This window comes from Apium graveolens, chromosome 2 (assembly GCF_009905375.1).
Source record: "Apium graveolens cultivar Ventura chromosome 2, ASM990537v1, whole genome shotgun sequence".
In the NCBI taxonomy this organism is placed as follows: domain Eukaryota; kingdom Viridiplantae; phylum Streptophyta; class Magnoliopsida; order Apiales; family Apiaceae; genus Apium; species Apium graveolens.
This window is the reverse complement of record NC_133648.1, coordinates 151,980,065-152,003,814: the sequence shown is the minus strand read 5'-3', so window position 1 is coordinate 152,003,814 and position 23,750 is coordinate 151,980,065. Positions and strand designations below refer to the sequence as shown.

The following is a 23,750-nucleotide window of genomic DNA, read 5'->3' as shown; positions in this document are numbered from 1 at the left end:
TGTCTCTTTCTCTAGTTACAGAAACATTTATAGCGGCTATATCTACGAGCACTTGGTGTGTAGATACATGAGCCACTGATCATGTTTGTAATTCTATGCAGGGGTTCCAACTATCCAGAATGCTTAGAGATGGTGAGATATACGTGTTCATGGGAGATGCTACGAAAGTAGCAATAGTTGCAGTAGGAGTTATTCATTTATCTATTGGTTCTAATAGGATTTTTGTTTTGAACAATTGTCTTTATGTACCTTCTTTTAGAAGGAATTTAATTTCAGTTTCTAAACTTGCTTTGGATGGTTATAATGTTTGTTTGGATCGTAATGTTTCTATTATGATGAATAAACGAATTATATGTTCTGGTACATTGCAAGGCAATTTGTATATAATTAATCCTAGTCAACCTGCACTGCAACTGCAATTTAGGGAATTGAACAACACATCTTCTAACTCTACTAAAAGAAAGGAACCTTCTAGTTTGAACCAAACATATCTTTGGCACTTGAGATTAGGTCATATTAACTTGAGGAGGATTCAAAGACTGGTAGTAGACGGGCCTTTAAGCTCATTGGCAGTGGAGCCATTTCCAGTTTGTGAATCCTGCTTGGAAGGTAAAATGACTAATAGGCCTTTCAAGGCAAAAGGGAATAGAGCCAAACAACTGTTAGAATTGGTTCACTCTGATTTATGTGGACCCATGAATATCCAAGCAAGAGATGGTTATGAATATTTCGTCACTTTCATTGATGATTATTCTAGATATGAGTACGTTTATTTGTTATACCGTAAGTCTGAGTGCTTTGATAAGTTCAAAGAGTACAAAGCTAAAACGGAGAAGCGACTTAATAAAAGTATCAAGTCACTACGATCAGATCATGGTGGCGAATACTTGCTTGGAGAATTTAGGGAATATTTATCAGAAAATGGGATAGAATCCTAGTTAACTGCACCAGGCACACCCCAGTAGAACGGTGTAGCAGAGAGAAGGAACCGGACTCTTTTAGAGAGTGTTAGATCGATGATGAGTTATTCAGATTTACCCAAGTCGTTTTGGGGACATGCCTTAGAGACAGCAACTTATCTTCTGAACTTAGTACCTTCTAAGTCGGTTCCTAAAACCCCCTTAGAATTGGGGACCGGGGATAAACCGAGTCTAAGACATATTCGAATATGGGGTTGTCCAGCATATGTGCTGAACAAGAACGCGACTAAGTTAGAATCTCGTACAGAAGTAAGGTTGTTTGTAGGCTACCCCATGGGAATGAAAGGATATTTATTTTATAGTCCGAAAAATCGGGATGTCATTGTTAGCACCAATGCAAGATTCTTAGAAGAGGAATATATAATGAATCACAAACCCATGAGTAGTGTCGTTTTAGAGGAACTAGTGGGAGGGACAAATAATACCCATGAAGCTGTAGTACAAGTAGAACAACCACAACATAATGTACAACCTGTCACTAATACCGCACCAGTGCCTCGTCGTAGTGGGAGGGTTGTTCAACAGCCTGATAGATTCATGTTTTTGGGTGAGTCTTCAGACTTGGTCTCTGGTGAACATGATGATGATCCCCGTACATACGAAGAGGCAGCACAAGACAAAGATACAGATATTTGGCAAAAGGCGATGGAATCTGAGATAGAATCAATGTATTCTAATCAGGTCTGGGAGCTCGTGGAACCACCCAAAGGTATAAAACCTATTGGATGTAAGTGGATCTACAAGAAAAAGAGGGGATTAGATAAAAAGGTGAAAGCCTGGAAAGCAAGACTTGTTGCGAAAGGGTATACTCAGAAAGAAGGTATCGATTATGAGGAAACCTTTTCACCGGTAGTCATGCTTAAGTCAATCCGTATTCTTTTATATATAGCAGCTCATCTCAGTTATGAGATTTGGCAAATGGATGTCAAGACAGCTTTTCTTAATGGAAGTCTTGAAGAAACCATCTATATGCAGCAACCAAAAGGATTCATTAAGGAAGGCCAAGAGCATCTGGTATGTAAGCTTAAGAGGTCTATTTATGGACTTAAACAAGCTTCTAGAGACTGGAATATTCGTTTTGATCAGGCAGTCCAGTCATATGGATTTGATCAAAGTCGAAGCGAATCGTGCGTGTATAAGAGAAGTGAAGGTAATGCAGTGGTTTTTCTAGTACTATATGTAGATGATATTTTACTCATTGGAAACAATGTTGAGATGTTGTCATCAGTAAAGGCATGGTTGTTCAAACAATTTGACATGAAGGACTTAGGTGAAGTGGCATACATCCTTGGGATCAAAGTTATAAGGGATCGCAAGAAAAGGATGTTGTCTTTATCTCAAGAGCCCTATATTGATGAAGTATTAGCTCGTTTTAACATGCAGAACTCCAAGAAAGGTTTTCTACCTTTTAAGCATGGAGTTGCTCTATCTAAGAAGCAGTGTCCTTCGACACCTAAGGATATAGAGAGCATGAAAGCAGTTCCTTATGCTTCAGCATGTGGAAGCTTAATGTATGCTATGTTATGTACGAGGCCTGACATCTGCTTTGCTGTAGGCATGGTTAGTAGATATCAGTCGAACCCAGGTCAGGAACATTGGAGTGCAGTAAAAACTATACTCAATTACCTGAGAAGGACTAAGGAGTATATGTTAATTTACAAGGCCTCAGATCTATTTCCTTTAGGATATACTGATTCAGATTTCCAATCAGATAGGGATAAGAGGAAATCAACCTCGGGATATGTTTTTACTTTGGGAGGTGGAGCCGTTATATGGAGGAGTGTAAAGCAGAAATGCATTGCAGACTCCACCATGGAGGCCGAGTACGTGGCGGCCTCTGAGGCTGCCAAGGAGGCTGTATGGTTCAGGAACTTCCTTTTGGACTTAGATGTGGTACCTAATTTGCCTAGGAGCTTGACGGTGTATTGTGATAACACTGGTGCTGTGGTAAATTCAAAGGAACCGCGAGACCACAAAGCAGCTAAACATATTGAACGTAAGTATCATCTCATACGAGGAATCGTAAAGCGAGGGGATATAGTTGTGGCTCACATATCATCAGAAGACAACTGAGCAGATCCTTTCACAAAGAGCTTGCCAACCAAGGTTTTTGACAAGCATGTGGAAGCGATAGAAGTCAGATGGATGGACACATAGATTTTTATGTAATAGTGGATTAAATAAACACTGATGTACACATAGAATATTTTGAGTATAAGTGGGAGATTGTTATTGTATACTGAAAATATTTATTTGAAGTATGTACATTTATTTCTGGCCAGTTTATTTGAGAATCATTTGAATGTTTACGTGTTGTCTAAGATTATATATTGTGAACAATCTAGTATCAAATGGGATACAGAATATTAGATTGTTAAATACGGTTATATAATATAATAAGGTTCACAGCACAAGTGGTGTTGGATAATCCACTGGTATGGCTGTAGTATTATTTAGATTAGTTTATATTGACTAATAAATAATACTAGTATACTTTGTGTATATTGAACACGATCAAATTTAGAATTGTTCCCTTAATACTGATTAAGAAGGAGAACTAAGATTCTATGTTATTATTAATGCTTAGGTTCTTAATCCGGAAATAGTAATTGACACGTGTATATTATTTACATGCTTTGATTTATATATGAAATAATTCTTTTGAATTATATCATTATATTTTGGGTGATGGAATTATATACATGGTGGATATTATTTATTGAAGGAATCCATGTCCTGATAATATTCGGGTTAACGATGTCCCCTTGAAAGCTCAAAAAGATTTAATTATGTGAAACCCTGCAGGTGGAATTTATTCTGGCATAATTAAATAAAGGTTGAGTGGATGATCAAGGATAAAAGATATTAATTAAATAATTATCAGTAATTTATTTAATTAATGGACATATGATACTTTAAACATGGGGAATTTAATAAGCAAATAATATTGGAATCGAATTAATTAAATTACGGTATTAGGAAAGGTAGTGCAAATATTAATTCTTTAGTGGATTGAATTTACATTTAATTACATTGGGCTAGGCTCAAGATGTAATTAGAAGGCCCAACCTAATAATCCATGGTCCCTATTGTAGCCTATATATATTCTTATTCTCTTCTTGCTTGGAATTGTGTGAAAACATATTGTAGCCACCAAGGAGCAAGAAGAGAGGATAACTTGAGAAGACGGAGGCCACACTTCGCTCAAGGGAATTTGGGAATACAATAGAAGAGCGTGGAATCAACCATTAACAAGGTAATTCTATTTTCGTAATCTTTATCATAAAACGTAGTAACACCCTAAGTCCGTGGTTCCCAACAGTCACAGTACGCAGTAGTTGGTTGTTATTAAAATTAAGTGTTATTAAGGGAAATGGATCTCGTGACAACCCGGATCCCTGATCCCGGATTTGGGGGTGTTACAAATGACAATATGAAACATGAAGTTATAATATAAAGACATGGTTGAATCATAAGAAGGTATTAACTTGCCTTTCAACAGTTCTAAGATTATTCAATCTTGACGGCACGAATCTTCCCCTTCGCTTCAGAACCTACACATTATATTAACCTCATTACTATTCACCTTTTAACACCTTATAAGCCTATAAGCTCCTAGACTCACTTTTACCCTTAATATAACTACTTTTACACACAAATTTATGATTATAAGAATGCACATAACTTAATCATATACAATTCAAGTAATTCACATAGTCACATAATCACAGAATGGCATGGCATATGACACTTTGTTATTATCACATAAATACCTAAGCACATAAGCAAGTAACACATAAGAAATATTACTAATAATCCCATATATCTAATCTGACCTTAACTTAAACCTAAAGATAATGTGCAATACCCAGACTCTTCACCACAAAGTCACAATTACAACGAATACCACTAAAGCTTCATAATGCCATTCTAAGGGTGCTCTGGGGTGTCTTGGTGGAAATGGGATGTCTCCACCTTGGGCCTTCACTCCAAACCACATCCTAAAGGTTTTTAAGACTCTAAACTAACTTCTAAAGTTGGTAAGACTCAAGGGCTTCACTCCTATAGGCTTACAAAAATCCATACTCATACTAAGGTTTTCTGCTAGCACCAGTTTGCACTACCTGCGCTCCATGGCATAAATCTTAACTTCTACATTGGGTCTTCTAACAAAGCCAATTCTTATGGATTCTTAAGACCTAAACCTAACTCTAAGACTTGGTTTCATGTCAAAGCCTCACCTAGGATTCTCTAGGCCTCTGCTCAAAGTTGACACTTCCCAGCCTCCCTCGAATTCACTCTGCTCTGTTTTTACTTACATAAAACTCACTTTTCTCACTAAATTTTTAATTCTAATGGTTTTTTAAGCTTCCTAAGGATGCATTATACTTATTTAATCCAAGTACCCATGAAGGCCTAGCCTATGGCATGGTTATAATCGACCAAAGTTCAAGTTTACACAGTCTTGCCCTGTTCTGAGCTACTCTTGGAAATGTGTGTGTGCACCTACCTAAATGCAAGTTTTTTAACGAATCAAAGCCACTGGACTCAATTAAAACTCAATTCCTAACTCCAGTAAACTCATTCCTAGCAAGGCCTCACCAAAATTCACCTAAAACAGCCTATACTCTTGGTGAAAAATTCTGCTACATAATGCCTAGTGTACCCCCTTCCACCTTAACTCTCATTTCATCACCAATACCAACAATAAAGCCAACAAAGATAACCTACAATGTACAAAACCCTATTTACTATCATTTTATGGAAAAATACGAGCATAAACCTATCCATATAAGTCATTTACCGAGGCAAAATAGAGAGCATAGCAGAACAGATTTTACATATGCAATTTAAGCAAATTTTCAAACTAAAAATACATGGTATCAACTTGATGGCTACTGAATTTTATCATGACTTATCAAGGCACATAGCATATTAGCATTTCAGAGCATAAACCATGGCATGCATTGCACAAACACTCAAATTTAAGTCACATAACACATTTGTCTGAAATATCACTTATACTACGACATGCAAGTATTAACTTCAACTTTTATTGTAAAAATCATGGATGGAAACTTTGTAAAATATATTTTAAAAGATCATAAGTTCTATGTAATCCACATGCAAATTCTATTTCTTTTTTAAAACAAATAAAACTAACACACAAACCACAAAAATCCATTCGGCTCTTTGGGAGTCATTGTCGAATGCTTGAGGCCAAGATCATGGCTTGAAAATAGAAGCAAAACACTTCATCAAGACCATATCTTGCACAAGTTTTATGAGCCATATTAAGTTTAACTCTAGATTCACAAGAATCAAAGTTAAACCCTTGGCTTTGACCACATTCAACTAAGAAACTAACCTTAAATGATGATATAGAACCAAGTGTAGTTGACCCTTGCTTAGAGGAGTTGAAAGGTACAAGAAAATAAAGAAATGGAGAAGAAAATGAGAGGGGAAGGGAGGGTTTTTGGCACGGCCGAGAGGGAGTAAGGAGAGGAGAGAGTGGAGTGATGTGTTGGTGAAGAAAATGATGTGAGATGAGTGTTTGGTCTAGCTTTTTGTCTCATCCAAGTAGTAAGTGGATTTTGCTTTTTACCATTCTATCCTCCTTCTACTACTAGCATGACTTGCATGTAGGGTTTTATTGGTCATTTAGTTGGTCAAATGGAGTTAGTGGAGGGTGAAAGGTCGGTCTTACCCTTGATCTCTATTTGGGTGGAATTTGCATGCAAGGGCACACTTGTAATTCAATAACTATTAAAAGTATGAAAATGAATGTGTTTTAATAATTAAAATATAAATCCATAAATCACAAAATTAATACCATAAATACTATGAGATTTTAGAAGTTTAATAAAATTATTTTCATAAATTTTGAACAAAATTTTATATTAAAAGAATTTTTTAACATTATCACACTAATAAATAAGTCATGTAAAATATAATTAACACATTAAAAATCAGACAAGCAATTGCAAATAAATTGACTCTACTCCACAACATTAGAATATAATTTATCGCCTAATCGCAACTATTCAAATATCACTAAATCGTGAGAATTTCAATTATTACTTAATCGCGTAGTCGCAACTATTCATATATTATCAAATCGCACTACTTATTTAATCGCGTAACAAAAATCTTACTCGTGTACGAAAGTTATATGCTTAGAAATATGCCAACAACATTCGCAATGCCATACGACAAAATTATACACAATATATCACAAAATATTTACGAATATATATAGCGCACTTATAAAATAGTTCAAATATTTACCGGTTGTCACATCTTAGAATATAATTAATGGATATTTATTTTACTATTTTTCCCAAACTTTATGCATTTATTCAAAAATTCTTCTAGCTCTTTTTTCAATTCAAGCTCTCTAATTAACAATTCATATCACTTATGCCTGTTCATAAATTCGTTTTAAAGGAATTTTTTAATCTTATTTTCCACGGCTCATACTTGTATATGGATACTTTTAAAAACCTATACTGCATCTTTCAACCGATCAAACAAATCCTCTGCCCTTGAGAATATATGCTTCTTCTCATTAGTTAACTTGTCTAACTTTGGATTTCTAACACAGGGTCTCAGCCAATATTATCATAATATATGAGAATTCATTTAGTTTTAAAGCGTTACTTCTTAAGAAATTTCGCAATTGGATCCCCATTTCTTCATCTACTTATGTTATCCCGTCAATCGTTTGCCTCGTCTAGTGTACGTAACTTTACTTTCTTATTTCTATGGTTAATTTATCTCATACGGTTTGCTAACTACTCCAATTCACGCCCAAAATCTCAGACTTGCAACGTCAACGTATCACGTATACAGATTTCCGCTTCTGATTTAGTGTCTTCGTAACAACCATGCTATTGGCATAATGATTCTTTTTTGCACGAAAATGTTCACCATTTATTGGCTTGCCCTCATCTTTATACACAACAAGTATTTTCATCTACTACACGAGGTTATTTCACTTCTTTTAGAACGCTCAAAGAGTAGAATTTACCCAAGAAGATAATTTGTGTATATGATTCTGATTGGAAACCTTTTGTAAAGAATAAGAGTACAAGGAAACAATCAGAAGGATCCATAAATCAATCAGTCATAATGGAAGAGGAAAAAATGAATGATGATTTAGATATGAATGAGACAACCATATTTGTACTCAGGATGGCAAGTCTTTCATACTATATGACATACAGCACATGATTAGGTGGCGTCCCATCCAACTCTTCGTCATTTTGACAGAGCGTCATATCATAACACTGCTTGTCTCAATCACAAAGCAATATTCTGAGAAAGAAATAATTCGAAAGGGATACAATAAATTTTTTTTCCTTCTTGTCTCATATATTTATCACTGATAGGAGCTCACACATATTCAAGAATCAAGAAGAGTATACGCAGTCGTGCAAAAGAACGACACTATTGGTCGCCATCTACGTTTCACTTATGCATACTTTTAGGGCTCGTTGGATTTTCCGTCATCAATTCTTGCTTTATCCCTGCCATGTAAGTCTTGTGTTTTTAGCATCATGTCTCCATGTTTGATACTCTAATAATTCAAACATAATCGTGTTCTTACGGGATTTATAATTGTAATTTCTAATTTCTTCTATACCGCGTTGCGTAACCATTGATCATGCAACGTCTTGACTTCGTCGGTAAGAATATTATTCTTCTTCAATCATCTGGAAGATTCCTCCATTTTCTTCAATCATCCTCTGGCTTCTTTTGGGTCAACGAACCTATTCGAACTTTAATAATTACATAAATTGGATAAATAATGTTTCCGCATGTTGATTTGATTGTTGATATTATTAAACAAGGTTTGCACTCTTCTTCCGAAAATTTTTTAAACTTCTCCGTATTAGCGGGTCTACTTGGCACTCTGACTAACAAAACTGAGTTCAATTAAGTATTCTTCTGGGTAATCTAATACTTATAACAACAAGAACTCAAGTAGTAATCTGACAACCAAAATTTTAAAACTCATTTTGTGTAAAGATCTTTTAGAAATTCTGTTAATAAAGTCTTTTTCAAAAACTTGTTTTAGAATTTTGAAAATCAAACAAATAGTCGTCCTTACTATATGAGTTGGTTGTTGTTCTCTTCAACCACAACAAGGTACCTAATTGAAGAAACGATCACCTAAGGGTCCATCTACTTCAATATCTCTTTTGATTTTTATTGAATCCATTTCGCCTTCACTAGTCACCGATAATTTCATTTACCGCTGCATGTAACTCTAACTCCAATGTTGACATCTAGTACTATGTTCGATATTTTCATCGTCGTCCTTGATATCGTAGTTACAACCGATTGATACAGTTTGATGTTCTGTCCGTACATAAAGTCGTATCTTCTTGTTAATCTTTAGTATATCTAATACGGTAGATATCATTCCTTACGTGGTGCCCGAAAAGTGCTAAGAAGCTTTTCGCCACAATGGTGCCTTTAAACTTGCGACGTTGGCTCTTTGTCAGCTTTAATCAATCGTTACCTCCAGCCTGGAGCTTAACTTACTATGCAATTCTAAATTGGCTCATACTAAAACTTTTCTATCTTTCCTCATCCAAAATTCTCACAGAAATCAATCGCATTTTCCTTTAAAACCGTACAAAAAATAAGGTAATTTACTCAATCTCCGTCGAGCTGTCGACTCTTCACAACCATAGAATCTGGGAACTCTATATATCTATATCGTCAATATACTCACCTTCCACTTATCTTAACAATATCCTATCTTACTAATCCATATCGGATCCACTAATCTTAGTTCACACTCAACTCGAACTCAAAATGAGTATACTTAGGGTCTTTCTCATCTTATATGACTTGTCAATCCTATCTTACTTCCACTTATTCTTTTTTTGGGAACCAATAACCTGTAGCTCTGATACCAACTGTAACACCCCCAAATCCGGGGTCAGGATTGTGTGTCACTAAACAACTTTAAATAATATAAACCTGTATATTAAAAGAAATATACAGATAACCCCTCACTATTCCGGATCGCTTACAGGTTATGGTATGAAATAAGAATCTAACCTTTTAAAATTACAATAACTAAATACAATTTCATTACCTCTTTACTAACTTCCTCGTATTATTCACTCTGACATCTCCAAATTCCTTCAGCTGGAATCTCTCTACTTTTGATGTCTATTAAAAGTTAATCACTCTTGTCCATATTTGATATTGAAAGAAATAAGAATTTGCAAAGCACTTTTATTTATATAAAACAGTTCAGCAAATAAAACATCAACCCTTATTGGCCTTTAATCATAAATCACATTTCTCTGTAAAGGAACAGTGAACATTTCACTGGTTCATCTCTTTGAATCAAATCAATCTTTGATTTTGTAATCATAAACTATTCAAGAAGGAATGTCATTAATGGAGATCAACAATAAATTAGACTGGACACTAGAAACCAACATATGCACTATAACCTGCTGATCGGTCAGGATATAGTGCGGATCTATACCCAACTGCATAGACCCACCAACATATGGGGTACCCAGGCAACTATGGCCTAATAATCAAGGGACCACCCATCTTTGGCCCTTAGGGTCCATCTCACTACTGGCCCTCATCGTAACCATCCAGTCCATGGAGTATTTTGATGTCAAATCACTTTGATTTTAAAACATCCTGATTTCGGGTTCGCAAATAACCCGAAATAATGGGTATTTGCTCAAGAGATCAATCGATAATCAAGGAACAAGATCAAAGAGGTACTTGTATAAATAAGAGTAATTGCAGCGAAATATAAAAACATTTAACTATCCTGAACTTAGAATAGGAATGAAAAAATATTTGTAGTATTTTAGAAGAAAGGTTATGAATATTTTCCTCAATTGATAACCCTTTGATCTTTAACTATCTGCCATATCACTCAGTCCTGATGTATCTGTATTTCTGTTGATAGTGGAATGAGGGAGAACGGCTCGATCGATCATATCATGCCATAAAAAACTTTTCCCTTTGAACTTTCTTGTCAATCATCATTTCAGGTTTATCTCTATTCTGAATCCACTCGTCTCATTACCATACGTAATTAGGCTTTACTTTTATAATCTCTATCTGGATTTGAATGCCTTGTACTATATACATCTATCATAAAAGATACCATCCAATTAACTGACAATATATAATTGTCTAGTCTATACGCTTATCCTTATCGTCTACCCGCCCGATGATAACAGATAAGGATCATCTTTAATCATATAAAGTTTAATAGACACGTGGACTCATAATTCACATAACACGTACACATAAGGCACATAATCATATTATTCATATAACACATAATCACATAATTCATGTAGCACATAAGTGGAATCGTCAAAAGATAGGCCTCGATACATTTAGAATTCAAATCGGGTCAAAAATAGAATTTTATCGATCAATAACTAACTTAGAATGATTCATAAAACAAACGCCCTTTTGATACAAAAGAATTTAGGTCTCAAAAATATTTTTAATAGAAGCATAATACTCGTTTGCGTCTAGAGGTGTTCGTTTCGTATTAAACGGACGAACAGTTGATTTATTTTGAATAAAATAAGAATAATTCAATTAATAATAATATTAATTGAATTTTTAAATACCTTATTTGGCTTAATTATAAATAATTACATTTTATTTAACTATTTATGGATAAATTAATTAATTAAATTAATTAATTAATTAATTAAATACATAAATAATTAATTAAAATAAGTTACGAATAATTAAATAAAATTTTATTTTTGAAAATAATAACAGAATACAATTTTCTGGAATTAAAAATAACTTAATTATTATTTCAAATAATTAACTAAATCAATTTTTAATTTAAATTATAATTTTGGAATTAAAAATAGATTTTTGGATTCTTATTAAAAAAGAAATATGTATAATAATTTTTCAGAATAGCATTTGGGAAAAATAAGATCAAAGTCGGGTAAATTTCGGGTCAGAAAATGGGTTACAATGCGGGTTATGAAGAACAAGGTCGGGTTAGGTTTTGAACCCACCGGAAAATCGAGGACGACCTGAAAACATCCGGCCGCCGCTCACCCGACTTCCGGCAACACTTCTGAGCTCAAAACAGAGCCTTTCTTCACAGTTTTAACTCCAAACCTCTCCTACATCGACACACAATCTTAAAAACAATATCCACAACCGCAATCCACCTTCAAATCGTCGAATTCGACGATCGCCATCCTCCCGCCGGTGAACAATCCGACGAAACACGAAATCAACACACACACAACCAAAATCAACATGTTATATATGAAAATGAAGCTTGTTTTATATACAATCTAACCCAGCAATTTATAACATCAACCAATTGATATATACTTTTAAAAATCAAATTAAAAATCTGAAAAATATGAAGAACTCGAGTTCGTACTTCCGGGAATCGTTTGGTTCGTTTAAATATACGAATCGGTTGTAAATTATCTCAGGAAACTATTACAACCATCAAAATCAATCAATAACCCTAGAATCAAAAACCCTTAATAATCAATTAAGAACATTTAAACGTATACACCCTAATTTTAATAATACGAGAATCAAAACCCTTTTTCTATATGATGTGAAGCTCAAAATCCAACATATGATATACCAAAATGATCAGAATAAAATTTTCTACAAGATGCAATCATCAAAACACATAAACAACTTCAAAATCAAAAATCCCCAATTTAATCATAATTAAATTCGAATTAACATAAATAAATAAGAAAATCACCTTGATTTCCGCACTAAAATGGTTGATTGATTCAGAAAGTACTTTTCGAGAGCTTCGATTTGATATATGGCACGCCCACATCGGAGTTCGGTAACCCCTTCGTTCGAGGGTTTGATTTTCAAGAACGCAACGAATAATTAGGGTTTTCTCTATATTTTATCAGTTTTAACTAACTGATTATGATTATACGAATAAAATAAAATAAGAAAAGGGCTATTTATATTTATGGAATATTGGTTCATTTTGGATCGTATTGGATCGATAAATTAGTTACTTAGCCGCTAAGTAACTGCAAAAATGATCCGATTTGATACTCGTATTGGATAATTATCCAAACCGGGCTTCTAACAAAACACTTAATATGAAGATAATGTAATAATATCTCATTTTTCTAGAATACGGATTTTATTGATTTATCGAAATGATTATCGTATCGAAAATTTTGTGTCGGGCCGCGCACGGGTCAAACCGTAATTCGGATCGAAAAAGTCAAAACACGAAAAATGTTCGGAATGACTAGATTAGGTTAGGAAGGAGTTTTCGGAAGAGTTTCGGGTCGTAAAAACGTAAAAACGGTTGAAGTTGGACGATTCCCGGCTTTATAAAATAATTTCGTAATTATTCAGAAAATAATTAATAAATTCATAAATCATTATAAAATCATATAACCCTACAAAAATTATCAGAAAAATACCTTAATTATCTATATTTTATTCTGGACATATTAAAATTAACATACTTATACTTTACCACATATAAACATTCACATATCAACACCAATTATCAGATAATTTACCAAAAATCACATAATCACTTAATAATTATTTATTGATAAAAATAATTACACGATATTTCCCGGATGTTACACAAACTAAGATTACAATTGTTAGTCGCTAAACACGCGCAAATAATACACGCAAGTATACGAGTTCGCAAGTAGTATAGAATCTTTTCTAGTTCGTTCCCACAGAGACTGTATTGGTTAACTAATTAATTCACGCACTTAAGCAACAATGTATGGTTATTATTCAATGCTAAGACGATAACAAATTGAGGTTGTTTATAACTAAGAATTAAACTAATAATTATAACTACGAGATTAATATTGACCGTATTAATATATATGACATACATGGGATTCTACCGTCATTAAATACTTCATTCAATAGCCTTATTGTTCTTATCCTTAGCATGCAATGGTGATGACACTAATCAGACAACACGAAACTGAGAAACGCCAACTTTCGTTGTATGAGTACCATACTACCAGATATCCACAAAAGAGATAGAAGCTGAATAGACACAAATTATATTGAGACCCTATATGTCTATAGAATTTGACAACATAACTGTTTAAGCACAAGTTATCTATCTTGATTACACAGTTAAAATTACCTACAAATCATGCATAACAAATACATGAACCTATGCTAGCATGCCAAGTTCTAAATCCTTAAATTCATTTTCGCTTCATTAAGAATTAACACACTATCTTATAAGTTCGCGACGCTCATAAGACGAATACACACAACCAATACTTAGGATATCATACAATCACCACATACTAAGACATCAAACAATTTAACTAAAGAAATCCATAAATAAATCCGCTAGAACCCAACGATAACGTTTAGCCCATAATCGGACTCATCATCAACGTGGGTTCTGATAAAAACATGATATAAAAAATGTAGTCTTTATAACGAATAAATAAAACCAAGTACGAAATAAGAGTAAGGTTCACAAGTAAGAAAACTAGCATCCAAATATAACTTAAAACAAAGATTCACAAGCGAAAACAAGATCTTCTTCATCTTCATTGAATCGTGCGAATACGGTCTTTTCCCGGCTCTCCTTGATATGTCTCTGGCTTGATATATATTGATATCTTATTAAAAATGACCTAAAAAGGTTTATATAACAGCCCCATGCAGTGTAGAATTCTTTCTCTCAGAAACCAAGTATAAACAGGAATTTGTCATCCCGACACGGCGCGGCCTCGCGCTTGATCGACGCGGGCGCGCTGGGCTTCTGCCAGAATTTATTTTCTTCATTTTTCTTGCAGCTTCGAGCCGGCTTCAACGAGCTTTTATTCCAACACCACCTTGACACCAAATTAGCACCAAAACAATGATAATGCACCTGATTACCTAGATAATGCCTGGAATGCAAAAACACTCGAAAACATATTAAAGCACTTAACAACTTAAGTACAAATATATCAATTCAAAGCTTATTAGAGCAGAATAAAGTGTCATAAATGCCACTCAACATACCCCCAAACTTGAATCGATGCTTGTCCTCAAGCATAAACAGACTCAAAGAACGAGAAATAAAAATGCATGAATGCAACTAATATGAATGCAACGATCCCTATAGAATAACTAAACCTATCAACAAGCAACACCTCAACAAATGCAATTATTCGCATAAAGAGCAATCAAATCTCACAAATCAACCTACAAACCAGAGACGTGCGTGTGTGCAAATGCTTACAGATGTACTATCACAACTAGATCGACAATCGTGACTCACTACTTATCAAAACAATCGCAAGCTTATAAATAGAATAAAAGCTAGACTCAAAATAACTTATAACACTTCAATTCTTATATCAGAGTCTTTTTTATGGATTCATGCTTTTATTCACAATAAAACAACACAAGTATGCTTATTTGACCGTGCAATGAGTGAGATCCACAAAAGACTTATACAATAGTACCCATGTAGCGAGCGTTAGGTTAGCGGATCCCAAACTATAAAAGCCTTAGTTCACTAGGAAAAAAGTCCCCTAAGAACTTAATAACTCGAGTACTAAAGAGCCCACTCGTGATCAATTATGCATAACACTATTTTTTCCCTTTTTTTCTTTTTTTTCTTTTTTCAACAAATTTATGAACGAGTGTGTTTCGCTCCATCGCGCTCAACCCTAGACTACTAATATAAATATGAACTAGCTACTAGCCCTTTAACACCTAGCCACACAACTAGCAATGAAATCCAATTTTCTTTAATTTTTAAATATCCATGTTTTTTATTATTAAGAGAATATCCTAAATTCTAAATATAAGCAAGCGATTAAACCTCGACAAACAAACAAACCATGACCATGATCTAGCATTCTAACAACCTATAAGACTTAGTGAAATACAAGTGTCTCTAGCATGCAAATCAATCCAATAAGACTCAATATCACTAAATACGACATCACTACACTCACATCAATATCACCAATTAATCAAAAAATTATCTAAGGGATTATATTATAATGTAAATGCATGAAACTACATGAACAAAATATCATAAAACTACCAAAAAAACAAAAAAAAAACTACATGGCAAAATATGCAATTATATGAACTAAACTATCATGAACATGCAACTATATGAGACTCACAAACAAATATATTCCTTCAACTACTACCCCCAAACTTAAAATATTCACTGTCCTCAGTGAAGGTAAGAGTAAGGAATCAGGCATACCTACTGTGAATCAGACTCCTCACCCTCAACGGGTGGAGTGTCAGGCGTGTCTGGAGGCGGATACACTTAGTCCTCACCAAATACTGGCCACTGGATGTCAATACCGGTGGCTCTGAAAGCTGTCCTAAGTGCCTGGGTGAGATCATGTGCAAATTGACTATGGATGTCGTGCATCGCATCCATCCTCCTCACGAGACGCCTATACTATGTCGAACTCAAACCAGCTCCCATCTCTGCTCCTGCTCCCTCCTGCTGCTGCTGCTGCTGCGATCCTGACGGTCCAGCCTCATCTCCATACTGAGCTCTCCAAGCTGCTCGATGGGCATGCTGAGAACCTCCCGCCATAGCTACTTGCATAGGCACACCACCTGGCAGATGATCATATGAATACCCAAGCCCCTTAGGATCGGGCTTCCCTCCATACCACTCCTGCATGCTCAACAGTGTAGAACTGTCGATAGGAGCACTGGGAATCTGAAGCTGCTCATGTACGGCCAATGAACACCAACTATCATGCACAACTTCCTCACAACGAACGCATACGGAATAGAACCTATAGTACCTCCTCTCAAAAATCCCAAAATCCCCTGATATATCACCATCCCCAAATCAATGTAATCACCCTGAAGAATACCCCATAGCAGACGAGCACGCTCCACAGTAATCTCATGCACATGCGAAGATGGAATGATGTTAGCACAAATAAACGAGTTCCAAGCCCGTGCAAACCTGTTCATGCATGACGCAGGAAACATGGTGTAATCAGTAGTGCCCCTCTTGAACTTCCAATGAGTCTCAGGCATACACAAAGTAGCAACGATAAGGTCCAAATCAAAGTCCTTCGGAGTCTTATCGTTCCAAGTGTCCCGACCCACCTTCCTCGCGGGCTACTCAATCACCATCCTGATAGCTTCAGCACTGTACTCTACAGTTCTCCCCCTCACCACTGTAAAACCATTTTTCTCCGCCTTGGAGTTCGCATAGAACTCCCGCAACACTCATGGGCACAGCAGCTGGTGCCTCATAAAAAGGAACCCAGCCCATCTCGAGAATCAGCTCTAACAGCTTACCATCCTTCCCTGATTGCAGAAAACCTCGCTCCTTAGCAATAGGCTTCAAGAGAAGCCTCTTGTACTCTTCCTCAGCCTCAGGAGTAGAAAACCTGGGCCTCACACCCCCTGCAGATGAAGTATCGGTGATGCTGCTTTCAACTTGTGTTTTTTGTCTCTTGAGTGCCATCGGGATTGAAAAAGAGAGAATAAAAGTGTAGGTGTTTAGAGAGAATTTGTGTTTGAGAGTTTGTGGTGTGGTGGAGAAGTTGTGTATAAGTGTATGTATTTATAGGTGGAGAGGTATGAATTCTATAACGAATAGAAGTGGGAATTAATTATGGGAATTGTGGGAATAATGGAATTGATTACGAGAGGGAATTATGGGATGTGGAAGAGTAAAAATCGAGTTGGAAATTATTTTTGGTTTAAAACCCCGATTTTCTCTTAAAACTGTTGTTTTTTTTGTTTTTTTCGAACAGGGACCCGACGTGGCCGCGCGCTAGGACAGCGCGGGCGTGCTCACTCTCTGGAAAACTGGTGCGGCCGCGCGCTGGATCAGCGCGGGCGTGCTTGGTTACTGGGAAAATTCCGCACTCACACTCTTGAAAACTGGTGCGGCCGTGCACTGGATCAGCGCGGGCGTGCTTGGTTAATGGGAAAACAGTGCGGCCGCGCGCTTGGTCAGCGCGGGCGCGCCCAACTTCTGTAGTTGGCCCTGAATTTTTTTTTCTTTTCTGATTTTTTTTGTGTTTTTCTCCTTTATTCTTGCTTCTTCTACCTACTAATGTACAACAAGCTTGGGTTGCCTCCCAGGAAGCGCTCATTTTACGTCGCTAGCTCGATATAGAATCTCGAGATCAAATAAACAATAAAACGGCACTAACCACCTCACGGTTTGCCGTGTCACCATAATAATGCTTCAACCTTTGACCATTTACCTTGAATGCTTGGCCCAGATCATTCTCAAAAATTTCCACCGCTCCATATGGAAACACAGTTTTGATTATGAAGGGCCCTGACCACCTTGACTTCAACTTTCCAGGAAAAAGACGGAGACGAGAGTTGAATAAAAGAACTCGTTGTCCCGGCATAAATGATTTGAGCACTAGACCCCTATCATGCCACCTCTTGACTTTCTCCTTATACATTTTATTGTTCTCATAAGCTTGAAGTTGAAACTTATCGAGTTCATTAAATTGAAGCATCCTCTTCTTTCCAGCCGCATCCAAGTCAAGATTCAACTTCTTCAAAGCCCAATATGCCTTATGCTCGAGCTCCAGAGGCAAATGACACCCCTTACCATAAACCAACTGAAACGGCGATATTCCCAATGGAGTCTTATATGTTGTTCTATACGCCCAAACAACTTCATCAAGCTTCAAACACCAATCTTTCCTTGATGGACACACCACTTTCTCTAAAATATGCTTGATCTCTCTGTTAGATACCTCAGCTTGACCATTTGTCTGAGGATGATAAGCCGTAGCAATGCGATGATTCATATTATACCTTTTCATTATAGCAGTGAACTTGCGATTGCAAAAATATGACCCCTCATCATTGATTATGACTATTGGGGTTCCAAACCTTGTGAATATCTTCTTGTGAAGAAAATTAAGCACCACTTTTGTATCGTTCGTTGGCAACACCTTAACTTCAATCCATTTTGACATGTAATCAACCGCCAACAAGATATACTGATTGTTACAAGATGAGACAAATGGCCCATGAAGTCAATTCCCCACACATCGAAAACCTCAACCTCGAAAAGCACATTAAGAGGCATCTCATCCCTTTTGGACATATTACCCACACATTGACATCGATCACATTTCAAAACGAACTGATGAGCATCTTTAAACAAGGGCCAAAAGAAACCTTCTTGAAGAACACGAGCCGCTGTCCTTTCTCCACCATAATGTCCTTCATAAGCTGTTGAGTGGAAATCTCGCAAGATCCCCCCGTTTTGCTATAATGGATACATCTCCTGATGATTTGGTCACCTCCTTGTCGAAAAAGAAATGGCTCATCCCACTATATCACTTCACTTCATGTAGAAACTTCTTCTTTTGAGCATAGGATAAATCGGGAGGCATGGTATTACTCACAAGGTAGTTCATAATGTCTTCAAACCACGGTTCTTTTTCTTGCACTCCAAACAGCTGCTCGTCGGGAAAAGATTCATTTATCAATGTCTTATCCAATGAAGTAGCATTAGGATTCTCTAAACGCGAGAGATGATCAGTGATTTGATTTTCCATTCCTTTTTTGTCCTTGATCTCTAGTTCAAATTCTTGAAGTAAAAGAACCCATCTAATCAATCTAGGCTCCGAGTCCTTCTTTGAGACGAGATATCGAATTGCAGCATGATCAGTGAAAACTCTCACATTAGTCCCAAGTAGATAAGATCGTAATTTCTCAAAACCATAGATAATAGCCAAAAGTTCTTTCTCCGTAGTAGTATAATTCAGTTGAGCACCATTTAAGTTCTTACTAGCATAGTAGACCACATGAAATATGTTGTTCTTCCTCTGCCCAAGAACTGCTCCAACTGCATAGTCACTTGCATCGCACATCATCTCAAAAGATTTATTCCAATCAGGTGCAGTTATGACCGGTGTCGTTATTAAACTCTTCTTCAATGTCTCAAAAGCTGCAAGGCACTCGTCATCAAACTTGAAAGGAACATCTTTCTCTAGCAGACTACACAATGGCTTCGAAATCTTAGAGAAGTCTTACTAGAAACTTTGTGACTGAGAATAATGCCCTGACGCACCATAAAGTGGCATTTCTCCCAATTGAGAACCAGATTGGTCTCAACACACCTCTTGAGAACATGTCCAAGATTTTTCAAGCATTCATCAAAAGAATCTCCAAAGAATGAGAAGTCGTCCATGAACACCTCCACATTCTGGCCAATCATGTCAGAAAAGATGGCCATCATACATCTCTAAAATGTGGCTGGTGCACCACACAGACCAAAAGAAACTCGTCTGAAGGCGAAAGTACCAAATGGACAAGTGAAGGTATTTTTCCCCTGATCTTCTGGAGCGATAAAAATCTGATTGTAACCCGAGTAGCCATCCAGAAGATAATAGTAATCATGACCGGCCAACCTGTCAAGCATCTGATCAATGAAGGGCAAAGGGAAGTGATCCTTCCTGGTGGCTTTGTTCAGCTTCCTGTAGTCCATACAAACTCTCCACCCCGTGACTGTTCTAGTAGGAATAAGCTCATTCTTCTCATTTGCTACCACAGTAATACCACCTTTCTTTGGCACACATTGAACCGGGCTTACCCATAAACTGTCAGATATAGGGTAGATGATCCATGCATCTAACCACTTAAGAATTTTCTTCTTCACTATTTCCTTCATGTTTGGATTAAGTCTTCTTTGCTACTCGACCGTAGGCTTGCTACCTTCCTGTAGCAGAATTTTATGCATGCAGTATGAAGGGCCGATTCCCTTTATATCTGCTATAGTCCAACCAATTATCGATTTGAACTCTCTGAGAATCCTTAGAAGCTTTTCCTCATAACTACCTGAAATGTCAGATGCAATAATAACTGGCAGAGTAGATGCATCACCTAAAAATGCATACCTCAAATGTTCAGGTAAAGGCTTAAGCTCAAGAGTAGGAGCTTCCTCAATAGATGGCTTGAGGCATTTAGGAGCCTTGTTCAATTCCTCCATTTCAAGAGATTCAAAAGGCATATCTATCTTCCTCTTCCAGGGAGAAGCATTCAAATAATGCAATTGTTCTTCACCTTGGTCATCTTCACTATCTGATGTGACCACCGAATCGACCAACTCCACTTTTAGGCACTCCTCATTATCCGTAGGAAATTTCATAGCATTGAACACATTAAAAGTAACATCCTGATCCAGAACTCGCATTGTGAGCTCACCCTTCTGCACATCTATCAAGGTTCGGCCAGTCGCCAAGAAAGGTCTTCCCAAGATTATGGGAATCTTTTTATCTTCCTCGAAATCAAGAATTACGAAATCAGCAGGAAAGATGAGTTTATCAACCTTGACCAAGACATCCTCCACAATACCTCGCGGATATGTAATAGAATGGTCGGCCAGCTACAAGGTCATATAAGTCAGTTTTAAATCAGGTAAGTCTAACTGCTTGAAGATTGACAAAGGCATAAGATTGATGCTAGCTCCCAAGTCACATAAGCATCTGTCAAAAGATACTTTTCCAATAGTACACGAAATAGTGAAGCTTCCTGGATCTTTAAGCTTCAGAGGTAACTTCTGTTGTAGCACAGCACTGCATTCCTCCGTAAGAGCGACTGTCTCTAAATCATTTAGCTTCACTTTCCGAGAGAGAATACCTTTCATAAACTTTGCATAACTAGGCATCTGCTCAAGAGCCTCGAAGAAAGGTATGTTGATATGAAGTTTCTTGAACACCTCCAAAAACTTCTCAAATTGTTTGTCCACCTTTTTCTTTTGTAGCCGCTTGGGAAAAGGCGGTGGAGGATAGATCTGTTTCTCCCCTGTATTACCCTCAGGCGGAGTGTGTTCAACAGTAGTCTTCCTTGATTCCACTTCTTCATCCTGCTGCTCTACTTCTTTCTCAGCCCCAGCTTCTTCAGTCAACTCTTGAGTTTGTTCGGGATTCGCCACCTTTCCAGACCTTAAAGTGATTGCCTTTACCTGCTCCTTATCTTCCCTCTTTCCTGGAACTTCCGTGTCACTAGGTAGTGTACCACGCTGATGATTTAGTATGGCATTGGCAATTTGCCCAATTTGATTCTCCAAGGTCTTTATAGAAACAACTTGACTCTTGCACATAAGCTTCAACTCCTCTAATTCAGATTTCTCATTGGCTTGTTGCAGCTGGAGTTGATGTCTAGGTGCATACTGTGGTTGCTGAAAACCAGGGGGATTGTACTGCTTAGCTGGATATTGCTGCTAAGGCTGTTGAACCACATTCTGAGTGTTGCTCCAGTTAAAATTAGGATGATTGCGGTTGTTGGGATTATATGTGGCTGACACTGGTTGCTGCGATCGCCGGAAGTTGCTCACAAACTGTGCTGATTCACTAGAAATTACGCACTAATCAGTCTCATGGGCACCAGCATAAAGATCACAGACACTAACGATAGCAGTTGGGCAGCAATAGCAGTTGCTGCGTCCAACTCCAGAATTCCTGTGACTTTTCCCCGAGTTAGTCTCTGGGAAGGATTCTTGTACTCATTAGCACCCATCTGTTCAATAAGTTCGTAAGCTTCGTCGTAGCTCTTAGCCCACAAGGCTCCTCCTGATGTTGCATCAAGCATGGGTCTAGAAGTAGCACCCAATACATTGTGGAAACAGTTCATAATCATCCAATCAGTCATGTCATGGTGTGGGCACTTCCTTAGCATCTCCTTATATCAATCCTAAGCCTCACACAGAGATTCTCCTATTTGCTGAGCAAACTGGGTAAGAGCATTCCTGATTGCAGCAATCTTTGCCATGAGGAAGAATTTAGTGAGAAACTTTTGCGCAAGATCCTCCCAAGTGGTGATAGATCCTGTTGGCAGAGAGTGTAACCAACATTTATCCTTGTCCCTAAGAGAGAATGGGAAGAGGCGTAGCTTGATAGCATCTTCAGTCACATCATTAAATTTGAAAGTGTCGCAGATCTCGATGAAATCCCTTATGTGCATGTTGGGGTCTTCAGTACGAGAACCCCCAAACTGAACTGAGTTATGTATCATCTGAATCGTTCTTGACTTGATCTCAAAAGTGTGAGCCTTGATGGCTAGTCTGATGATGCTTGACTGAATATCATTAATCTTAGGCTGAGAATAGTCCATCAAAGCCTTCGGATTTTCTGCTTGATCTCTCATCGCTACTACAACTGGCTCTTCAACTTTCTCTTCTTCTTCTTCTACCTTCTTTTCTTCCTCAATAACTTCCCTTCGAACTACCACAACTTCTTCCTCGGCTTTATCCAGTGTTCTCTTACGAAGATGTGAACGCGTATGCATACACCCTCGCTAGAATACCTGAAATAAGACAAGGAAACAGATAAGTAACAATGTATGAGTCAATGAACTTTAACGACCACTGATGGAAATCATATAAACTATAAATTAACACTGCAGTCCCCGGCATCGGCGCCAAAAACTTGTTAGTCGCTAAACACGTGCTAATAATACACGCAAGTATATGAGTTCGCAAGTAGTATATAATCTTTTCTAGTTCGTTCCCACATAGACTATATTGGTTAACTAATTAATTCATGCACTTAAGCAACAATGTATGGTTATTATTCAATGCTAAGATGATAACAAATTAAGATTGTTTATAACTAAGAATTAAACAAATAATTATAACTATGAGATTAATATTGACCGAATTAATATATATGCCAGACATGGGATTCTAACTTCATTAAATACTTCATTCAATAGCCTTATTGTTCTTATCCTTAGCATGCAATGGTGATGACACTAATCAGA

At 36.9% G+C, this 23,750-nt stretch overlaps 1 non-coding gene across 1 annotated transcript; it reads left to right on the top strand.

Moving 5' to 3' along the window:
• Nucleotides 1–22,638: 22,638 nt before the first annotated feature.
• On the top strand, nucleotides 22,639–22,745 carry LOC141709177 (small nucleolar RNA R71). Its single transcript, XR_012569767.1, has one exon. It is a non-coding gene; the product is annotated as a small nucleolar RNA R71 (small nucleolar RNA).
• Nucleotides 22,746–23,750: the final 1,005 nt, after the last annotated feature.